At 42.5% G+C, this 21,312-nt stretch overlaps 1 long non-coding RNA gene across 1 annotated transcript in view; it reads right to left on the bottom strand.

Moving 5' to 3' along the window:
- The window catches only part of LOC119862697, an 85,781-nt gene extending 65,007 nt beyond the window's left edge, over positions 1–20,774 (bottom strand). The window contains exons 1-2 of the long non-coding RNA XR_005295336.2: positions 20,617–20,774; positions 19,673–19,807 (exon numbers count right to left, since the gene is read on the bottom strand). This is a non-coding gene — a long non-coding RNA (uncharacterized LOC119862697). The remainder of the gene's footprint in view (positions 1–19,672; positions 19,808–20,616) is intronic.
- Positions 20,775–21,312: the final 538 nt, after the last annotated feature.

The raw sequence follows: 21,312 nt of genomic DNA, 5'->3' as shown, positions 1-21,312 counted from the left end.
AAGCATTAGGAGTGTTGGAAGGTCTGCGGACACAGTGTTTAGAAAGCATTTCGGGTTCCTAAGCAGATACTGGCAAAGCTACAATCCTCCTAGCACCAGTCTCCTCACATTTCCTCTTCTCTGGTGTGGGCTCCCACAAGGGTAGAAAAGGTGCTAGCTTAGGGCAGCAAAATATTTAGTGACCGTCTTGCATGAGTGATGATGCACAGCAGGGTGGGAATATATTTCAGTTCACTAAGGAAGCAAACCCCTGCTCAAGGAATTGAAGTAATTAAAGCCTGAATAAGCATCTATACTTGGGAGCTTATCCAAACCAAAGCAAGCGTCCAGATCTTGTGTTTTACTTGCCTTTCTTCTGGATTTTGTTTTGATTGGTGCAACCATCTTCGGAAGTTTCAACAGCTCAATACCAGCCTAGCCCTGCTCCCATGGACGTTAGTGGGAGCTTTACTACTGACTGCAATGGGAGGAAGTTATGATGCCACCACTGAGTGCTTCCCAACATCCCAGACATGAAATAAATTAAAACCAAGTACCTGCTCTTAGTGGGAGGCATGGTCTACTGGTGGGAGCACATGATTAACACCCAGACACTCCTGAGTTCTAATCCCACCTCCAACCACATTTGCCTAGGACAAGGCAAACACTACTGTAGCTGCACCATCTGTAAAAATGGTAGTTCTAATACTTAGTTGGGATGTTTATAAAAGCTCTTTAAGAGGAAAGGAGCTGACCAGACCTAAAGTATTACCAACTTCCTGTCTAGCTATCTGTAACTCTTCAAGGTACCCGAGTGCCTCGACAGTTTATGGGAAATTCTGCCATCTTATTGGTTCCCAATAAAGTTATCCATGCTAAGCCCCTGGCAGTGTTAACTCCTATGTGTCTTAACAGAAGTGTCACAGAGCCTCTCTTACACAGATGAGGTTGAACCATCTGCAACCCACTCCATTTCAGAGAACCTGCTGTATGTAAGGTACCAAATTGATGACCAGGGAAAGCCTTCTTATAGAAGACAATCATCCTTGCAAGTGAACAGCTGTAGAGGTGAAAAGGGGAATTCCATTTAGAACAATTACTTGCAAGTATCTCAAGGAATAGAACTGGCTGGAGACTTCAAATGAATATTTACAAAGTGTTTCTTTAAAGTTTGTCACACTCCCTTTGGACATGCCAGATTATTCTCAGGAAGCAAGCGAGCTTCCTGGCAGGACTATTCACCCAAATAGCCAGTTTTAAGGTAGTCAATTACACAACACTGGCAGAAAAAAATAATCTAACTTTGAAATTCCAAGTGACCGCATTAGAAATCTGATCTTAAGAGTTACACTCACCCAATCAAGAAGTAGAAAGAATGCCATGTGATCTCTGTACTCAATCAAAAAAGTTTATCAAATACAAAGTGACTGGCTCACAGACAAGCTACAGGCTGAGAACCTATTTGCAGAAGTTTACACATTTTGAATAAGTTAATTCAAGAAAACCACCACAAGAGGCGGCAAAATTCACTGAATTATTCGTTACAAATCATTAGGCCAACTCTAATGTGTAACTTAATTTCAGATAGGCTAACGATTCTGGGCCAGATCCTCACCTGGTAGAAATCAGTATAATTCTATTGTCTAAAAACTTCCTGAAGTCTGCATAGACTTCAGTTGAGCTACACCAATTTACACCAGCTTAGAATCTGACCCACTGATACTTCCTCTGGAAGGAGGGAGCTTGAGGGATGTCCTTCAATGTGCACACAGAGCCCAAAGTGCTACCAAGAGCATATGGTACTCGGGTCATTTTTCCTTGAACAGCTAGCTGCTACTTCTAGCTCAAAGGAGTAGTCTCCAGGGGAGAGCTTTCATTTTAGCAAGAGAGACACCCTTCCTGATATGTTCCAGTTCCCTCTTCCCCACTAACATCTGGTGCAATTTATAGGTAGCTGATTTAGCCAAAGTGATGATTCCACATATGGTGCTATACTGTTGCCTCGCAACCTCTCAAACTTACTTCCCATATGTATTTGAGCTCCGACCCCTTTCTAGGTGTTGGTGGGCATCTTAAGTCCTCAGACATAAGCAGCCAATACAATAAAAGGACATGTAGGGAAGCTAGAGGAGAAAAGGAATGTAGCACTCTACTCAAAGTTTATAATGGCAGCTCTAGGAAACCTAGTGAAAGTTACCTAGTTTGTATAAGATATTATGAAACCCTGTGTCAATCCATCATGTTTTGTATTAAGCCCAGATGTAGATCATCTTCTCATCAAAAGAAGAGTGCTATAGTTGTTACAGTTTGCCAGCTGGTTTTAAACTCTTTTTCCCTACAGTGTAATATATCCACTGCTCATTGGAGCTCATGTCCCACAGAATAGGTTTGCAATTTGTAACCAGCACGCAATATGCTTCAGCTATAATTTCATAAATCATACTGGAGCCTCTGTTTAATAATAAATCTTCCAGTACTTCAGCATTGCAAGGGACAATGGAAAGGTCTGAAATGAGAGTTTGACTATATAAAGCAAAATAGATTTAAAGACTTTTGTAAAATCCACAAGGGGTCACTGTCTTGGCAGAAATAATACTCTAAAATTGACTTTAAAATGTATAAATGCTCTTATCTCAACTATTCTTTTAGTATGCTTGTGGCAAGAGGTTAAAGGGGCTTGGATTTTGCAGAGTCAGGTACATTTCTTGCAAGACAAAGAATAAAAAGAACAGACCGTTCAGTTTTAATGGAACAAAACCCCAACTTCTACATTCACAGTTAGAGGCACCTTGTGGAAAGTTACTCATAGAAAATATAGCAGTTAATCAGAAAGTTGAAGTGGGACACTGGTCTAAGTACAATACAAGTTTTTGTGACAGACTCCTATCTAGAAAGAAAGCAGGCTCATGGACATAAACTCTCTCCCCGAGAATTGCTCACATTTAGAAAATGTATGGCTTGAAGGTTTTTATTGTTTATTATTTGTATAACAGTGCCTAGAGAGACCCCAACAAGAATCAGGGCCCCAGTACACTGAGCTCTTGTACATACCCATAGTAAGAGAGGCCATCCCAGCCCCCAGGTCTCTCAAATTCCAGTCCAGAGCTACACCATGCCATCTCTTAAGAAAATAGATTGAACTTTTTTTCCCTTGCTATATTTTCAGTGTTATAAAATATCCCCCAATATGGTTTTATATAAAAATCAGCACCTTATATATGTTGCGCGCCCATGCGTGTATGTTATATATGTATATATAAAAATCCATCCATATACCTCCACTTCTACTCTAGCAATAGGTCCTACTTCAAAGTCCCGATCTTCTCCTTCCACAATATCTGTGGCATTGGCCACTGGCTTGTCATGCAATATTAAACTAAAGTACTGCCTCCATATATTTAATTATTGTGATGTCCTCTTTGTTAAGTTGTCATCTTGAACCAGGATTGCTGATATTTGTTTTTCCTCCTGACAGCAGTCTACTGCTGTACACTTTCTTCCCATCAGGTTGTTCTGCAGCTATCTGCCATTTTTAATTCATTTGCACAGCTTGCTTCTCCCTGCAACGCTGACTCAGGCAGTATCTAATGCAGGGTTGGGCAAACTTTTTGGCCCGAGGGTCACATCAGGGAATAGAAATTGTATGGTGGGCCATGAATGCTCACAATATTGGGGTTGGGTGCAGGGGGGTGGGCTCAGGGGTGGGACTGGGGATGAGGAGTTTGGGGTGTAGGAGGGTGCTCTGGGCTGGGACCAAAGGGTTTGAAGGGTGGGAGGGGGATCAGGACTGGGGAAGGGGTGCAGGAAGGGTTCCAGGTTCCAGCTGGGGCTCTGGGGTGGGGCTGGGGATGAGAGGTTTGGGGTGCAGGAGGATGCTCTGGGCTGGGATCAAAGGGTTTGGATAGCAGGTGGAGGATCAGGGCTGGGGCTGGGGGTTGGGTGGGGAGAGAGGCTCTGGGGTGCAGGCTCTGAGCAGCACTTACTTCAAGTGGCTTCCAGAAACAGTGGCATGTCCCTTCTCTGGCTCCTATGTGGAGGGATGGCCAGGGGGCTCTGCACACTGCCACATCTGCAGGCACTGCCTCCTGAAGCTCCAACTGGAGCACTGGAGGGGGCCATTGGAGCACATAGCAGCTGGAGCAGGGCCATGCCATGGCCCCTGTGCCTAAGGGCTGTAGTTTGCCCACTCCTGGTCTAATGGGAGGTTTGCCGGAGGAAGGATTCCAGGACCAATGGAAGCCCACACCAATTCCATCCCAGTGTTGATGTGAGCATGAATTAGTCATCTCATGTCTCATTTATTGTGGGTGAACCTCTAAGATTTTGCACATTCCACCTTTGGCTAAAGCTTGTGCTGTATAATGGAGTGTGACACATCCACATCCTGCAAGCGACAGCCGCAATTACCAGGCAAATCTCTTCCACCCATGTCGAGAACAGGGATTAAAACTCTGCTCCTTCAGCTCTTAAACAGACCTCTACCACTGCAGTTGAGAGAACTCCCTTGTAGCTGCTAAGAGTGGTAGTTCCTTCATCTGCCCTTTGGGCCAGCCCCTAGATGCAACAGCCTTCACCCACACACCAAGTTAGTACCTTACAGTATTCCAGATGGCAAGTCTGAAGTTGATCTAGAGCCAACCCAGTCTGGCTCCCAGAGGATCCCATTTCAGCTGCCCTTTTAGGACATAACTGGGCCAAACTGTGCTCTGAGTTATAGCAGTGTAAATGTGGAGAGCAGAGTTTGGCCCCGTCTCTGAAACACCCAGGCAGTTTGGCTCCTAAGGACAGTGTTCCAAACACCTTCACCACAGAGCACGGAGCTGCTCCCAAATTAAACCCAAATTTGTATCAGCGTAAGGATGTTTCAGGATGCATCTCAGTTAATTGCAGCACATTCGAGGCAGACTCAGCCACCTACAGCTCTAATATCAATGTATTTAGTTACTGCACAGCTCCCCGCTTTGCTGAGCCTCACTCTGAGAGTTCAAAAGATAAGCAAGCAGGTGTACACTGGAATTTTATTTCCAGAGAAAATACTGACTTACAGATGTCAGTCCTTAGTCTCTAATGTGTCACAAGTACTCCTTTTCTTTCAGCAAGATGCCACTCACCTGCAGGTGGCTAACAAATTTATTTGAGCATACTTTGAAGTGAGCTATAGCTCACAAAAGCTTATGCTCAAATAAATTTGTTAGTCTCTAAGGTGCCACAAGTACTCCTTTTCTTTTTGCAAATACAGACTAACATGGCTGCTACTTTGAAACTTTGCTGAAAGAGGAGACACTGAGGACCTCAGGGGGAGTATGCAGAACCACTAGCCCACCTGCTTTAGCCAGCAGAAGATCCCTACATCTATTTATAGCTAAACACAATGTATAATACACTTGGGATTTACCCCGCATGAAAGCGCAAGGAAGGTTGGTGATGAATTTCATACACACAGCTACCCATCACAAATAACGTCACTTGATTTTTATGCCAACCAGCTACCATTATGAGAAGATGCAGCAACATAATCATTAAAAGCTTTGGGTCCAGTCCTGAAATCCATATTTAAGCAATTCTTACTGGAGTCAGTGGGAAATTTTTCTTGAATATGGTCTTTATTTTAAATCCATTCCAGTGCAGTGGAGGACTTCTCATGGGTAGATTTCCATTAAGTCCACCTTAAAATCACATAGGTCAAGTATAGCAGCATGAGAGTGTATATGTGTGTTGCATACATACACTGTGGACTATAATGTAATAGCCACCAACAATCCTGTTTGGTATGTACATCGACTTCCACTGTTATTTGTGTACATTTGCACTGGGTTTTTAAGTGCCTCAGGCAGAAAGTAATGGGGCCAAAACAACACAATCCAACTAGCTATGTTTTTTGGGATGGTTTATTTTTTGCATCTGTCAGCACTTTGGCCCTGATCCTCCAAAGACAAAACACCAGAACAACTGTGTACATGAGCAGTTCCATTGACTTCAGTGTGACTATTCATCTAAATCACGTTATGCCCAAGTGTTAGTCTTTGTGCAATTGGGATATTTGTGTGGTAGTCTGTTTCCCCTGAGGTTTGTGCAAATCTTTCACTCTGAGCAATAGGGATTAAAAACATTTTATAATAGGAAAACGTGACAATTACAAAAACTGGACTTGGGGCAGATGAAATACCTGTTAAGTTGTCTGCATTCATTGAAATAAAAGCTAATGTGCATTTTGACATCTGATCAATTATCTCTGCCCTCTTTGCAATCTGTAAGAGCTTTACTTCGAAGACAGGAGAAACCATAAAAGAGCTAGCTGCTAACCACACTATAATAAATTTCAATCTGGAAGGCATACACAATGTGGTACATCCAAAAGAGAATGACAGAGATAGAGAGACCAGTCTACCTTGTACAAAAGCCCAGCATCTTAACACTATACAGTAGGTCAAAAAAAATTAAATGGGATAGCTGTGTTGGAAAATGCTGTTTTGTCAGTCAAAATGTTTCAGAGGAGCATGTTGATTTCTATACAATGACAAAAATTTCACAAATGTTTGAATCAAAATGGAATATTTCATTCCAACTTCCTCATTTTGTTCTGACAACTTTAACATTTAAGTTCATATTAAATAGCATGTCAATATTAAAATGAAATGTTTTGGTAAAATCATTTTGATGTTTCCAAAACAAAATTTTAGCATTTTGACATTTCCTCCTTAAGCAGTATGAAAGAAAATTTTGGAATTCCTCATAGGACATAGGAATTTCATTTCCTGACCAGCTCTACTTAACTTTTCTATGCGAGTTACATTTGTAGTGTCAGCTTGCAGGGTTTTAGCATAGGTTCCATGTTAAAGTAGGTCTTTCAGTGAACTACTACTACTACTACTACTACTAATCCATTGGGGCTTTACTTTAATTTGGAAAAGCTATGGGCTAGCATTAATGCAAAGAGCTTTCCACTGTCTCCAGGAAAGAAAGGTGTACATGACCGACGTATGGGTCAAGGGCACAGAGAAAGGAACTCTTCCTTCTGAGCTCATGGGCAGTGTTGTGGCAGAAGGGGAAACTGATACACAGCAAACCCAGGGTTAGGGAACAAAGTTATGTTGTCTCAGGAGAACACTTAGGGTGTCTTCAATGCAGAGTTAACCTATACTCTTTTCCTCTTGGATTCCCCAACCTCCCTCCCTCCCACACACAAAACCCTCTCACTCAAGTTTAGCGGTGCTTTAAGGCTATTGCTCAGGGGAATCTAACATGCAGGCTGGTAACCCGCCCATTTTGCAGCAAGGACTGAGGATAAAAGCTATACAACTCGAGTGCATGGTCCTCCAATGCTTTCCCATAATTGCCCCATGTGCCCAGGACAGTCTCACAAGTTTTCCCAAAATTCTCTGAGAAAGAATCAGATCAGCACAGCCTACAGCAGCACACAGGACCAGTGGATGGGCCTCCAGAAGTCCTAGCACCTGACCGAAGTGACTGCAGCCCCAGTGTGGACACAGCTGAGTGGACACATTCAAGTCTGGCTTTGCAGTGTGGCCTCTCACACCCATATGCTAATCACCTAAGATAACTATGCAGTGACAACATGCCTTCAGGGAGGTGGAGACTTCCTGTCCAGCCAATGGTTGACTAAAAGGAACTACATGGATTCTCAGAGGCACAGGGGCATGGTGTCTACACTGCAGCTGGGAACAAGTCTCCCAGGCCAGGTAGACAGACTCACACTAGCTCTGTTCAAGCTAGTGAGCTAAAAATAGCATGGACATCATGGCACTGGTGGCAGTTCGAGCTAGCCATCCAAGCTTGGACTGAGGGGATCAGGCAGGCTGGTAGCCCAAGCCACCTACTGCACCCCAAGGTCCACACAGCTATTTCTTTGCATGCTCGCTCAAGCAGAACTAGTGCAAGTGTGGCACAGTCCCAGCTGCAGCTTAGACACTCCCAGAGGGCACAGACTGGCCAGGCTCCAAGAAGAGAAACCACCTCGAGCTGGCTGGGAAACAGACAGGGAAGTGATCTGTAGAAAACTTATTTGAAAAAAAAAAAAAATGTGAAAGTTTCCAGCCAAAAAATTTTCAACTTTTGGTTTTCCAGTGAAAAAATTGCAAGTATTTGGGAGCAGCCAGGCACTTCCCACAAAAGTTTACTTTTCATCTAAACCCAATTTTGCATAATTTTTAAAATTATTTTGGTCAGCTCGACTGACACCCCAAAGAGACCTCCACTACACACTGAGAGGAGAGTAGGAGGGCTCAACAACCAAACACTACAAGGCAGTACAACTCCCCTTTTGTGCTCCTTCTGGCTCTTGGGGTTGGAGCAAAACCCAACCCTGGTGCAAACTCCTCTTTCAGATCACATTCAATAATTTCATCTAAAAATTAAACACTTGGTAGTTTCTAAAATAACGGTGGGTTAAAATAGCTTCAGTTAGTTGACGCTTAAGTGGCAACTCTAATATAATGTCAGTTCCTTAGATAGATGGGACTGTTCAACCCACATTATGCGATCTGGACCATCAGCTTGCTTATGAAGTGTTAAGAGGAAGAAAAACATGCTGAATTCCCTAGTATTTGAATCATTTAAGTGTTTGCCAAGAATGAGTCTTCCTCGTTACAGTTCCATAATTCTTCAGTCCTTTAACAGTTTAACTCGGACACATTATTTCAGTAATAATTAACTGTTAACTGCGCAAACTGAGTACTCAAGTCTTGTGTTCAAGCTTGGCATACAATAATGAAACTAATAGCATTTTGATGTTCAATCTGTTTCATTTGTTACACTATTTAGAAAAAAATAAATGGAAGGGAAGCAGTTTGCAGAAGTCTGATGGGTTTTTTCCTCCCCCCCTTTAGATTTGGAGGGTGAGCATTCCTTTCCCAGCAGATATCATGTATGTTCTTTGTAAACTGGCTTGTGTTTCAATTCTGTGCTCCAAAGCAGCATCCACTGAAGTGTCAAGTAACCCCACTGCCACAAAAAAAAAAAAAGACAGTGCATGCTCAGTGAAACCAGTTTCAGATGTTTTGCATTAACCAACAGAATCTCAGTTTTCACTTAGACCCTCAACCCTCATGAAGTGTTGGGAGTCGCTTTTCTCAACATTTACAAGAATGGGAGGAGAACTGGTAGGTCTGACTGATGCCTACTGATACACGTACTGTCAATCAGATTTGTAACAACTCACCACTCTGATGGTGGATTGCTAAGATCAACACCTTCCTTGAATATGTATTTATTTATTTTTTTAAAGACATTCACCAAAATGTAGAAGATAAAGATTTTGGAGAAAGGCCTAAAATAAACTAGGAATAATCATGGATGATTTACATTTGACAACAAGCAAAAGGAAGAAAACACCCCCCTCAACAAAACAGCTGGCCTACACAATTAGAACAGAAGGGATGGCCAATGGTTAGGGCACAAGCCTAGAATTTAGGAGACTTGGGCTCATGTCCCTGCTCAGCCATTCGTATCCTGCTTGGCCTAGGACAAGTAACTGTCTGTGCCTCTGATCCTGATCTATAAAATGGGAATAATAGCACTGCTGTACCTCACAGGGTTGATGTGAAGATAAAAATATTCAGTGCTCAGACTATGGTGATGGCATTTAAATTCCATGGATACAGAGAATTATAGTCTTCCAGTGCAAGAGCTTCTACCATTCGATGCTGTAAAACGGGATTAAAACCACCACCACACTCCAATTCTGCAAAAACAAGCACATGCTTCAGTTTCCACCAGGGTAATCCGACATGCTTGTCTTTGGGTTCAGCGTCTAAATTTCTTGGAACCTACAGGAGCTGCCCCCTTCCCCTGCCCCCATTTGCTTTTCCCTGTATGTCATAGCTGCACATTCTCTGCTCTGAAATGACAGATCAAAGGAATTGCCGTGGTGACAGAACATGCTTTTGCCTGGCATGGACAGCTTACTAATAACAAAACTGTACAGACCGCAATCAGTGCAAATAGTTATTGACGTTACATTCGCTCCCTCTAAGGCTCCATGGCTATGCTACCTGTGTGGGGGTTAAGAAACAACCTTGAACTGGAACTTCAGTTCCCAAGCTAAGAGGTCCCAGTGGCACCATAAGTCACATAGGTCCCAGTAGCATCAGGTTGCAGATCCCTCTATTTGGATTAAGAGTCCTTTTAGGAGTGCATTACCTATTCCATTATTAATAGAAAATGCCCCTCATGACTTGCTGGAGATACTAGTGCTGGATAGCTAGCTGCCAGAGAATCGCTATGTAATAACCTAAGAATACAGAGGTGTAATTGTTCTATTAACCCTGTAGGTGACCTGGTTCATGCTGGGCGCATTATTGTATGTTGTGTTATAGGACTTTCCCAGGTGATTATGTTGTTCTAGCTTAATAGGGGGCTGTAGGGAAAACAATCAGGGAAACAAACACTATGGGTCCAGATATATAACCTCCAAGACAAACACCTGGTGGCAATGACAAGACAGTGGGAGAGGCTCAGCTTTGAGGATCCAGATCCTGTCTCCAATGAAGATACAAGCCTCACTTTGCCAGGCTGGGAGCCAGAGATCATGGGTTAAAAAGCCCTTCTGAGGAGAGGAGGGCAGGAGTCAACCAACAGGGAGACAGGTTGATGAAGAGGTTCTCTACAGAGAACTGAACTACAGAGAATCTGAAAGGATGGGTGTTGCCCAAGGCTTATTGCTGCCTGGACACAGGGAAAGGAATGAGTAAAGGCAACACTGGTTTATATCTTTAAGATCTGTTTTTTATTAAATACTTTTGTTCTAAATTAACACCATACTCTAAGGTGGCTGTCTGGTCACTGGCTACCACCGTCATTGCTCCTGGAGGGAAAGGAAACAGCCACTGAAGTCAGCCCTGCTGAGGTAATCAGTTGATCCCAGGGGAATGTAACCCAGGACCAAGCCTAAGAGTGAGAAAGTCACATGATTCCACCTCAAGAGAGACCAAAGCCAGGTGTCTGGGAGTGGAGGAGAGAGGGCACCAAAGAGACCAAGAGGGGTCAGAGGTGCTGTTCACAGGGTAACTGACAGCTACCACCACCAAATAATTATGTTTTGTGCTATGGATTTCATTTTCAGTTTACCAAACAGTCAACTGCCTGTGAATGCAGCCCCACTGAATACAACTCTATAAATCCAGTGCAGATGTGATTTCAGAGACTGCATTATAAACGCTCTTGACTGTATGACAGTAGTGCCCAGAGGGATCTGTGAAACACTGTGTATACTTTCAGAAGAGTTCCATGAGGAGGCAGTCCCAAACACTGCTGCAATGACAGCTAACAGTATGCTGTGGCCCCTTCTTCCCAAGCCCTGATCTGCAGTGTTGAAATGTCTGGTTGAATGCATTTCTCAGACAGATACTATTGACCTATGTCGGTATCCCAATAAGAGAAATGCCACAGCTGTATAAATGAAACCATAGCTGTGTAGCACCAAGTGGACATCCCATGCTCCTGTATCCATGTCAATGTCCAGATTTTACAAGGATTCATTTCAGAGTAGCAGCCGTGTTAGTCTGTATTCGCAAAAAGAAAAGGAGTACTTGTGGCACCTTAGAGACTAACAAATTTATTAGAGCATAAGCTTTCGTGAGCTACAGCTCACTTCATCGGATGCATTTGGTGGAAAAAACAGAGCTCTGTTTTTTCCACCAAATGCATCCGATGAAGTGAGCTGTAGCTCACGAAAGCTTATGCTCTAATAAATTTGTTAGTCTCTAAGGTGCCACAAGTACTCCTTTTCTTTTTACAAGGATTCAGATGCAGAGACAGGAAAAGGACTGGAAAAAGCTTTCAGTGCATCAGGAATTCTGCAGCCTTCCCTCTTCTGTTTTCTATTTGTGGTTTGGAGTGGAAAAAGGGGTGGGTGTGGGGAAGAATGGGGGGAGAAAGAGCATGAAATATTCTTGACATTCCATGGAATAAAAAACCTTACAAGGGCCATCACCACCAGACTTGGGAGCGAGGCACTTCACTGCTGTTAACCAGTCCTCATTCATTAGCTCAGCCCACAGTAAGATGTATTTTAGGGAATAAATGTGGGAAGGGGTGGGATCTGCCATTTGAGAGGAAATTATGTAGTGGAAAAAAGTTAAATTTGACAGACACGTAGGAGAGGGAAGGGGTCGAAGCAAGATAGTCAAGCTCATGCAGACCAAGTCATGGAGCTCCTAATGCAGTGGTCATGTAATGAAGGCAATGTGGATTTCTCTGTTATACCCATTAGAGCTAGATATAGGCCCAAACCAAACACCTCAATTTGCTTTGGGGTTATTTAAAACCCCAGAATAAATTAGGACTGTGATCTATACATCATTAAAGAGACCTTCATAATGAGAAATTCCAAGTGCCTTAGCCACAAGAGCAACCTGAGCTTCAGGATATCAGAGTTCAATTTCAAGCTCAGTCAGAGACTCCCTGCGTGACCCTGGCCAAGTCACTTAGTCTGTCAATTCCCCATTTGTAAAAACAGGAACAACGAGAATCTTCCCCCCAACCCCTTCTTTGTAGTCTTGAGTATTCAGGCCTTGATCCTGAAGTTTATAATGCACAGATACAGGAATAAATGCCTCCACTCCTCTCAGATCTACCAGGTTGAACCCTGTCTGTCAGATAAAATAGTTACAATTATTTTTCTGCAATTGGTGGATAACCTATTTACAATTTTTTCATTCAGCCAGCTATGCTTACCAATAAACCTGGACTGACACCAAGATTAAATATATTTAAAACTTTGCCTGTGAAGAATATCAGAACTGATACAAGTTACCTGGTTATTATTAATACTCGCCACCTCCTAGGATCATTTTCAATTAACTCCTCAAAGCAAGACTCAATGTAATGGTGACAATGTTGCCCTACAGGCTAGAGACATTGCACTATTATCAAGCAGCATCTGGAGACACAGATGTGGCGACTTCTAAGCACACATGCACCAGTAGAGGCCATTGCACACCTCCGTACACAAACAGGCATGTACATAAAGGAATAGCTAGAAGAGGCATGCAGAAAATACCCACTACACACCAGGGCCTATGGTATATTCCCACAATTCCCTGGACAGCCATGTCAAAACACTGGTTGTGGTGTCATTTCCCAAAGTAGTGTTTATTCTCTGGAAGGCAGTAGTGCTTCGTATAAAGACATTTTAGAACCATGACTGGCAATGGAGCTGCCACATCACTGATGAAAGTACTGCTGTCCAGAACAGTGCTACAGGTGCAGTATTGGCAACAGCAGGCAAGAAAACACATCCGAAGCGCCAAACATCTATCTCTTCTGAGGATTGCTCTGTAATCCTCTAACACGTGTCTGCTACTTCTTTCTTGATGTATGATGAAAACAATGGTGGGACTGCAACCTGGCCAACTTCAGTGACTGAGAAAACCAAAGCAATTCCTCATTTAAGGGTTCTTCTGTGTAAAATAATCCTCTTATTTTAATGCATCCCTTTTCATTCCAAAGTGCACTAAAGCCAATGTGAAAAGCATTCTAAAGGATCACTTCATCTCTCATTGCTGGGTAAATGCCTCTGGGGAGAAGTGTGGTGTCCTAACCATATATTGCAACTCTCCATTACAGTTCAAGACAAGCAGCAAATACTTTATCAAAATAAAGTTGTACAATGACAAAGGAAGCCCTCTTATCTGAAAGATACCACCTCTGAGTGTAGTACCCCCAAGGTGCAAGACTCAGGTTCCCTGGGTCATGCTAGACCCAGATTGGAACTTTGAAACTTGGGCCTTTTTCTAGTTTTCTAAAAATTTAGTCTTCAGAAATTTTAAAGACATTTCAGGAACTTCGTGGGCACACATCCAGGATTCCCCTAGAGCCCCATCCTTCCTTCTTTCACTGCCCTCAAGTGCCCTGCTTTGTGGTGACTCTTCTGGACATGGAGAAATGAGAAGATACAAATGTTTTGCCATGGTATGGAACGGGAGAGTAGGAGAATCTGAACACTAGCTTTGCCTGGTGAAGAGCCAGTGTCAAATATTAATGGGGCAAGCTGGAATTCTGAAAATGCATCTAAGAGCAATGATGACTAACAAGTGTGAGCTTAAGAGTTGCAAAGATTCCATTCAGTTCATTAAAGAAATTAAATGTTTGGAGGCTCATCTGAATCTCATTGGTCTACAAATTGGGCTGGATATCACCCAAGGAAGCCTGTACTTGTGAGATATCCTGTATTCTTGGTCCTGGCTGAGAATACTATGGGAAAAGCTTTTCTCACAGAACTTTGGTGGCTCTACCTCTGGCCCTGACTGAAACCGGAAAACAGAGAGGCAGGAAAAATAATGAAGTAACATTTTTTCAAGCCTCACAAAGTTGTCTGGATTATTTTTGTTTTATCCAAACCTGTTTGCCCACTAAAGAGTAACATTTAGCAAGTTATTCTGAGCAGAGCTAAGGAAAGAATCTACCTACAAGACTGAAATTTGTGCATTAAGCCAGAAGGTTGTGATAGGAATGCATCTTCTCTATGCCGCGCACGCATGCACACACACAGAGTAAATGGGAATCCCGTGTGGGATTGTCACTAGGCAATTAATGGCCAACAAACAAAAACAAGAAGGGCCAGGAACCACTGAATTCTTGGCTTATAGACTGTCTCCATTCCCATAATTTCTCTTTCAGGCCTGTAAACATTCTTCAGACTCACTACCAGCGAACAAGTTCTCCGCCCCCTTCATTGGGCTATGTTTTTAGTCCTGTCATCTAATGCCTTATGGCTCCCTATGTTCAAGCTGATCTGCATCCACATTCCCAGAGATTTGTTTTTGACCTTCGTCTTCCGAGCCACCATTATCCACTGAGCTACGTTTTGCAGCAGAGTGAGCAAAGCAGTTGTTAGAGTGATTTAGTGAGTCATTTTTCCTCAAGAATTCCGGGAAATGCTTTTCTGCTTTTTAATGAGAAGGTTTTTCTGCTGACTTCCATAGCCAAGCTAATAAAAAATGGAAAGGAATAAGAAATTCCAGCAGAACAAAGAATGGGATAGGAGGAAGATGACTCTCTCGTGTTTGAATCTGTCCTAAATGGGAGAAGATTAACCACATCTAAAAAAAGCAACTGTGTATTCAATTTTTGGGAATGCACACTTCAAGAGTGCTCGCCAAAAAAGCTTGCTTTTATGAAAAAAATGGTTTCACAAAGGCACAACTGTAAGAAAGGTTGCAATTTGCCCAAATAAAATTTAATTTGATCCATGAAATAGCTGTGGTTTATTGTGTAATATATGTGCTATGTGTTTTAATTTAATAGATTTCAGTATAATTGTAAACCAGTTTAGTTGCAGAGCAACTTTGGGTTGTTCCCACAGTGTACATCATACAGATGCTACTTTGTGCCTGGTCATAAATCAGGAAAATAGAATAGAATTTCCAACATAGCAGCAAGCATTGAAGAGCAACATGATAAAGCATTCTAGGAAAGCAGGAATAAAACTACTTGGTATGAAAAAACCCTTCGTGATCAATGGTGATCAATTGCAGTGTCACCCTGAGACACTTTCCTAGATCTGATCATAAAGACCATAGGGCACTTGTATGGAAATTAGAACCTGAATACCACAAGGCATCTAAGCAGTTACCTTCAATCATTTACAGCGGGCATTTTGAAAGGCACTAAGGCAATTAGCTACCCAAGTCCCATAGAAAGTCAATGGGTGCCAGTTGGGAGCCTCACTGACCCCTTGTGCCTCTGAACATCTCCCCCTAAATACCCATAGGTCTCTGAAGGAGGATTTCTTACACCTCAACAGTAAGGCTGGTGCATAACACACTTGCCTGTCTTTCAAGAGCCAAGATAGGTGCAAATAGGTCCAGCCCTCCTATGATATGAAAGAAGGGATCAGGAAAGAAGGAAAGGAAAGGACAGAAAAGGAGCAATGAAGAAGTTCCATGCTACTCCTTGATTTTCCCTTTCCCCTTTACACTGAACTCCTCTTATCTTTTATTACTTTTAACTGTCCAGTTTTTCCTTACATACAGCATGTTAGGAGGGCTCTGAACAAGCTCCATAAAATGGCATGAAGCAACCACCTGAGACGTATTAGAACAATTACAGCCATTTGACTGGCATGCTCAGCTTTCTTGTGTGATTTCCATAAGCTCAGCAATTCAGTGCACCTAGTAGTCTCCAGAAAGGAGACTGGAGAAAGGTTTCTTCCTGGGTTATTTCAAATCCAAAATTACTTTTAAAGATTTGCATTAAAGTAGCAACTAGAAGCTACAATCGAGATCAGAGCCACATTAAACCAGATGCTGTACAGACACTTGAAGTCTGATCTATACTAGAAAATTAGGTTGGCATAACTACACCAGTCCCAAGTGTGAAAAATTACATCCCAAGCAGTGTAATTAAGCTGACCCAAGTCCTCATGTAGACATCACTAGCTGTCCCGTTGTCATGGGTAGTGTCTACAGTGAAATGCTAGGCATTTTAAGTGTAGACAAGCCCATAGTAAGAAACAGTCCTGCCCTGAAGAACCTACAACCTAACGAGAAAAGACAAATGGTAGGAGAGGAAAGAGTGGACTAGAAGGGAAGCGTCTTGCTCAAAGTCACACCTGCTCAGCTGCAGAGCTGAACCCACGTCTCCTGACTCACAGTTCAGCACCCTACCCTTAAAACGGCTTAGAGTAAAACAATTGAGGTAGCTAAGTAACAGTAGTGTCTTCACCAGCCCCATCTTTCACAGAACTCCCACGATGAACCATAATTACTCATTTTCTGGCTCCTATAAATTTGACACTGCCTATATAATAAACTCATTCTTGTCAAGTGTGTGTTAAAGGTTAAAGTATATTTAACCTTAACTCTGACCCACAAACTGGTCACTCAAATATATGGTACTAAAAGTTTTCTTTGAGAGGATGCTGTTAAGTGAAAACATATGATCAGTTAATATATTTTGTCAAACTGGTAGTTGGACATGTTTGGTAAAGTACTGTACTTACAACATTCTCAAAAAGAAAGCAGTTATGTGCGCCATATACTGGGAAGCAGTGCTGCCTAGTAGATAAGGCTCTGGAATAGGGGAGTCAGTAATGGAAATAAATAGCCAGGAGATCTTGGGGTTCTAGCCTTAGCTTTATTGCTGTTAAATATTTATATTCTAGTAACACTACCAAATCCCGACTGAGACCCCATTGCACCGGGTGCTGTGCAAACCCAGATCAAAGACTATTCCTGAACTGCATGGCTCACCAGCTGACACTGCTCTGCCATTGGCTTTGGGCAAGTCACTCTAGTGATCCGTGCCTTGATCTTCCCATTGGTTAAATGGGGATACTTGCCCTCCTTTGGGGAGGACTTTGAGATATACAGATCTATAAATACAGAGCTATATTCTGTGGAATTACGCACACCATTACCAATGGAAGGCAAAATCATGTATGTTTGTGGCCTTGAATTTGAGGCTGATCAATGCAGGTCAGTAACTAAGTAGTTGCCATTAGCAACCTTAACTGGGGGGTTTTTAATGAAGGGGAAGAGGGATGTTTTTGGAATTTCTTAATGTTTTCTTTTTCTATCTTATTTGTGGCTTTTGTATAGGTGCATGGGTACTGCACTGAGTTACTTTAAAAGACGACGAAGGCTCTGATCTATCCAACACATGGCCTAGCATAGACCCTGTGCTCACAGAGTCACCCTGAAGTCACCAAATCCAGCCACTTAATAGCAGGGACATGGTCCTGCAGATAAGGACAGAGCTCCTCACTACAGCATCCACATGCAGAACCTGAGCCTTATATTCTCCGCACCCCCCCCCCCCTTAATTTTTTAAAAAATATAGATACAGATGCAGGACCCAGACGCTCAGCCTTTCTTGCATCTGCTACATGCCACTCCAGGAAGCGTAAAGCAGACTTTAAGGTGACTTAAGTGGTTAATTAAGGATTCCCTTTGCACTAGGAAATTCTCCAGCAACACACAGCTGGCCTTGCTGGATCTATGCCACCACCCATTGCAACCCCAAAGGAAACGCGTCCTGGCCAAAGCAAAGGGGGAACAGCCAGAGGACTCTTGCACACCCCAGCTATTGAAATGGCTTCCTGGGGACTACTATGATTCGTTGGCTGAGGATAAAGGAGCAAAAATGATGGCAGATCAGTGCTGGGGTCAAGCCCACTATTTAAAACCCATTGAAGTTCTGGAACCAGATAAGTTAATGGGCACTACCTAAAGCTATAACATGCCATTTTGCTTTACTTTTTTTTTTAAATTTGTACAAAATAAAAAGTTATGAGCTGCGTTTCATTTTTTGAGAGAGGAAAAAAGGATGGCTATCATACATAAAGCTTTTAAAACAATAGCCCCTGTTTTTCTGTTACATTCAAATACAAAAGTGGCAAAGTGCATGGGGGAAGACGGCAAGGAATCCAGTGTGGTGGGCCAAGATTGGGTATTGTAAATTTCATCCTCTAGAAAATGTTTACTGCAGAGATATAACTCTGAAAATAGAGATTGTAGCGTAAAGAGTGACAGATCCTTAAGCGTTGTGGCAAAAATGGCACCACTCTGATTTGTACAAGATCTGATGTGGTACCTTAGCACTAATTTTTTTATATTCTTTGCTGTAAAAGGAAAGGTTATTTTCAAATCAAAAAAGAGTAACATGCATCAAAGGCAGGAACGACAGATGTTTTTCTCACTGCAGGTGTCTGCTTCTCCAACTGCCTCTGAAGGGGAAAACTTCCATTTTCTTCCCCAACAATTTGCTTTGCAGCAATTGGCTGATGCAAAATCAACATATTGAACAGATTTTTTTTTAAAAAGGCAGTTTTATTCCATTTAAAGGGATCCCCTCAAGTAACTACACTCTGCAAAGCAAAGCCTACAGGTTTTTGCTGAACTTCATACAAGTAGAAATATTAATTCAATATTTTTGATTCCACTGAAAACAGTTTTGTTCTTTAATTTGGACTTTCCACTGCAATATTGGAATTGGAGGACTGATTCTGCAGTCAGATACCCACTGGGGGATTCATGCCTGGGCAGATCTGACTGCAGGGCCCAAAGTACAACTTTGTGATAGTGCTTGAAAACCAGAAAGGGCTCCAAACTGCTTCCTCCCCATCTACACTGTCATTAAATTGTGTCAACCTTAGTTCAGTGGGCCCTGTTGCTGGCAGCCATTTACAATAGTGAGTAAGTCTTTCTAACAAGCTTCCATCTTAAAATTATAATTATTTCCCTGCACACTTTTACAGAAAAATGTGAATGATTTTAAAGTGGGTAGGTACAATCCAAGACTGTTTTACACCCAACTGTTCCATATGCTACATCAATCATCCCACATGGCACTGGACAAGAAATAGCTGGAGACCTTCATGCTGAGAAAAGTAACTTAGATGTAGCAAGTTGATTGATCACATCAGAGTTGCACAAAAACTTTTGGAGAACTGTGCTATGCTTAGTAAATACTTATTTTATCCTGGGCTCCTGAAAGTTGCTGGCCCTAGCATTCATCTTCTAACAAAAATGGCTAAAACAAACTGTTCTAGATGGAAATGGAAAAAAACCTGTGACAGCCTGACCAGAAGAAGCTACTGCTAGCTGCAAGCCAGGAATCTCACTTCAACCCAAGTCTGTGATAGGCTTTGGAGGTTAATTTTTCTGTATTAGAGGAGGGTCTCTACCGCCATAGAATAGACAGAACCCACTATAGCCTGGTCTTTCAGACTCACCTTTCAAAAGCACCCTCGATAAGAAAGAGTGAAGAGGGACAAATTCTGCTCTCATTTACAAGGGTGAAGCTCCCTTTGAAATGTAGGCAGGGGCATCTACCGAAGACTTTGAAGAGCAGTAAGATGGAGATGTAACTAGAAATAATGGAACAAAAAAGAAAACAGGCTGAATGTCAGGAGACCTGTCCTGTCAGTCAGGACTACCAGAATGCAAAACAGTCTCCCAAGAGAAAAGAGGGAAACCCCATCACTTGAGACATTTCTAGGACTGGACAGAGCACTAGAAAAATCAATACATGAACAATTCTGCATCCAGCCAGTTCCAGCCTGCCCCCCTCAATGCTGACTGCTTGGAAACCAGAGGCTGAGGGGCAGGAACACCAGAGTAAACAAGGTGCTAGAGGACATTAACATTTTACATGCTGCGTTACCGACACCTGCTTTGAACAAGGCAAACATGGCCCTTACATCAACTTCCTCCCTCAAATGCAAAGGAGGGGGTAGAAGAGAGAGAGAGTATTTACACCAAACCAGCCTGGAGCAAATTATTTGAAGCTGTACTTTGCATAACTGTACCATTTCTAGTGATGGGCCTGATCCAAACCCCTGAATCCAGCCAGCCACCAAACTTTGGGGGCATTTAGAGCGGACCTTTGCTCCTGTAGTTCATTTCTACTTATGTCTGGTTTCTTTGTTAGCACCCACTTTCAGGGCAAGATTTGGTTATTCACATTATATCCATTTAACTTGCACCAGCAGTCAGAGAACATCGTATTTGCTACTTAGACATATCTCAGGTTTTAGAAGACCATCCATTCCTCCCCATAGTACCACACTTTCCACACAAACACAAAGGTAATTATTTTCTTCCAGCAGAAGCAAACTTAACTATGCATTTGGTCTCTGATTCAGGAACAAACAAGAACAGAAAACCCCTTACTTACCTTGGGTAAGACAAAAACAATGTTGTCCCAACAGGGCCTGAAAGAAGCTAGGCTTGTATTGAGAAGAGACTAACACAACTGAAAATCTAGGTAACCCTATTACCTCCCTCAACTATTAAAAGCAGGTGGTGATTGTCTTCCCATTTATATAGGGGAGTGCATGAGGTGGAGCGAAAGGTAGTTCTCCACTTAAACTCCTGCAGCTGCCTGCATCAGGTTTCTGTGTGTCATATGCATTTAGGGAGAGAACTCAATATGTGATTGATTGAAAGCCTCTTCTCACCATGGGGGAGGAAGGCAGATTTACTGCTTAGCTGTGCTTCAAATGCATGTTTTGGCTTGACAGTCAGTGTCTGAATCTTTGAAAATAACTGAGCTGGTTTAGAAGGCATTGGTGTTGAGCAGTTGGGTAAGTGCAGTATTTGATGGCTTGCTCTGCTACAGAGCATAGAGTCAGTGTGAAAACAGGAGAATGGAAGATTTGGTGGGTTGGAAATGGGGTCCAGAGGAACTTGCTAGTTCAAATCCAACATGTTAGTAGTAAGCTCGTTTACCACTTGAGGGCTGCTTGGTCACCTATGTGAAATGTGTCTGTGACCTCACTCCCATTCCCAGAAAACAGGTGTCCAACTTACACAAAAACACCACTACAAGTGACCCTTGGGCGTAGCTCTAGCTGAGGAAATAAGAAAGTGA

The sequence above is a fragment of the Dermochelys coriacea genome, chromosome 10 (genome assembly GCF_009764565.3).
Source record: "Dermochelys coriacea isolate rDerCor1 chromosome 10, rDerCor1.pri.v4, whole genome shotgun sequence".
NCBI lineage: Eukaryota > Metazoa > Chordata > Testudines > Dermochelyidae > Dermochelys > Dermochelys coriacea.
Note: the sequence above shows the minus strand (reverse complement) of the source record. Positions and strands in the feature narration are given on the sequence as shown.